Source organism: Athene cunicularia (assembly GCF_003259725.1).
Source record: "Athene cunicularia isolate RWA chromosome 13 unlocalized genomic scaffold, athCun1 chr13_part1, whole genome shotgun sequence".
Lineage (NCBI taxonomy): Eukaryota > Metazoa > Chordata > Aves > Strigiformes > Strigidae > Athene > Athene cunicularia.
The window spans coordinates 2,326,410-2,329,043 of NW_020799117.1; the positions used below are offsets into that span (position 1 = coordinate 2,326,410).

Genomic DNA, 2,634 nt, shown 5'->3' on the forward strand with positions numbered 1-2,634 from the left:
GGGGGGGGGGGGGGGATGCCCCAAAAGCTGGGTTGTGGAACTAGGTCAGGTTTTCCCCCCCGCTCGGGGCTGTGCGGGCGGGCAGGGCTGTGCAGCGCTGGCTGCAGCCCCCCGGGACCCCCGCCGCCGCGCTCATTGGCAGGCCGGGCAGAGGGATGATGTCATCTTCACTTAAAGGCAAAACTAGAAGGAAATAGAATTTTGTTCCCATTATTGAGCTCGTGTTTACAGTAGTTGTAAAATATGGCATCCGCGCCAAAATCTTTAGCGGATTGGATTTCATGCACAATGCAGCGGGTTTAAAATGCGGTTGGGAGATGAATATCTGCCCGGTTAAGCCGAGGGATGGAGTTTATGTGCTATCGGTGTGCGTGCAGGCAGGGAGAGGTTTCCTTTAGCTGGGTGGGTTTTCTTTTCTCCTTGGTAGAAATTGTGATGGTGATCACTGTAATACAGGTAACACTGCGTGAAAGTATTTGGGGGTTCGTTGCTGCTGAAGATTTATCAGTGTGGCGTTCTAGTTGATGTTTAAGATGCTTCTGAATACAATTTGGTGAATTATCAGGAAAGAAGCAGTACAGTCGTATGTAAGGGAAGCTGACATATCCAGCCTATTGTTCAGTATTGGAGGAACAGTAAAAGAAACAGCTACTTGTATAGCCGGTGGGAGTGCATTTTAAAAACCCAAAGTAATTATCTAAAATTCTGTCAGCTTTTAAAAAAATCAAATAGACTTTGTGTTTTCAAATTTTGCAAGTGCAGGAATGAAGTTCAGATTTTCCTTCATGTTTAATTACAAATTAACCCCAGTAGAATGAAGCCTGCTTGCATCTATTATTATTTTTGTTGTCTGATAGAGGGTAAGTAAATTCAGGCATCGATACCAATTCTTTTAAGACAGTTTGGAAGGTGCTAGGGGAAGGTTTTTCCTTAGTTAAGGCACAAGTCCCATCATAACTTGGGTTATATGCTGGGAAGAATTCAACTTCTGGATGACTGCTGGAAGAAGCCTGTGGTTTACGATGGAGTGGGGTGTCCTCTTGGGGCAACTTGGCTTCCAAAATGTTGGAAGAAGAACCAATCTTCTTCCACGTGCCCCTTGGCACGGTCGATGGAAGAGAGCTTTCTGGGGATCGCCTCAAACTACCCAATTCAGTATTCAAGAATAAGCGAATAAACAAACAAAAAGGGATTTTTTTTTTTTTTTTTTTTTTTTTTTTTTTTTTTTTTTTTTTTTTTTTTTTGGGCCCTTGCTGCCACCAGGCCGCTCTTGGAAGCTCCTCTTCTGTCCAGGAGGTTTGGCCAGCAAGGGCTAGTTTGGTTTTGGAGAACTACCCCTGAGTCTGATGCAAACTGGGAATAATGAGATACATGGCGATGAAAATTCTTTCCAAAGAGAGGAAAACGGAAACGGTGAGTGCCCCTTCTTGCAGATGAAGTAAATGATCCCGAGTACTGAATAATGGCTTTAACAGAGCCAGCACCCTCTGTCCCCCTCCCTTTCTCTTCCGTGCGTTCCTCCCTGCTTGTAGCACAAGTCATTTGCCTTCTAGGAATTGAAAGCATCGCGGCAGTCCCGGCTCAAAGGTGCGGGATCTCGTAGGTGCTTCCTCAGAGCAGCTCTCCAGCAGGCTGGGCTGCCATCCAAGATACTAAGCTGCTTGCAAATATTTCAGTTTTTAGTTGCAAAAAACTAAATTGACGACTGCAGAATTAAGGCAATTTTGGTTATAAACAGAATTAGTCTTGATTGGGGGGGGGAAAAAAACCGTACGCAACCAAAACTTTGAACGTGGTTTCAAAACCATTAAAATGATGAGGATTCTAAACATCACCTTTCAATGAGAAATTTACTTCTCATTCTAGACAGAAACCTCCTAATGAGTATATAGGATGAGATAAAAATGTTGAGGCTCTCGTGTGACATACGTACATGAAAGCAGAAATTATTTTATTGTGAACTGATTATGGGTGTGAATGCATGTGAACGTCTGCAGATATTTTACTTATTTCTAAATCTGGATGCAGAGATGAGAAATAAACACCCTAAATACTGTCGAAAGTGTTAGCAGAGACATGAGATTCATTTAAAAAAAAAAAAAAATTAGAAAAAGAAGAATCTTCAGAGTTAGAGTATATGCATTAATAGGTCCTAAAATGATATAAAATGTACTGTGGAGCAGGGGTGTTTTGCTGAGCAGTTGTTGTACCGATATGTGTGTTTATATTAGGTCAATAAAGATGCTCTGCTGGCTGCATCTGCAGATACAGTAGCCAATTGATCTAATGCAGTTTCTAAAGGCTTTCTATACAGGTGATGTCATCCTTTTAGCTCGGTTCCCCTCCCACTCTCTTTCCTCCTTATTAGATATTTCATCTTGCTGCGGAGCATCCAATCGATGGGAGCTTCTCCTGAGGGAGCTGCTGAGAAGCAAGCAAAGATAGTAGGAATTAGGACTCCAGCAGTCTTGCTGTAGCCATGGACGTACTGTTTTGTTGTGCATTACAGAAATGTTTTAATTGGAAAAGCTAGGCGTGGATTAACCGTGGTGTCTGACTGATGCATTAGAATACTAAGCAATACTGCAGAGTTGTAAACTGCATTAAAAAGAGAAGGAGGGGGGGGGGGGGGGG

General features: G+C 43.0%; 1 protein-coding gene across 1 annotated transcript in view; it reads left to right on the top strand.

Moving 5' to 3' along the window:
* The window catches only part of LOC113485364 (rap guanine nucleotide exchange factor 6-like), a 78,754-nt gene that overhangs the window by 75,083 nt on the left and 1,037 nt on the right, over positions 1 to 2,634 (top strand). The window lies entirely within an intron of this gene.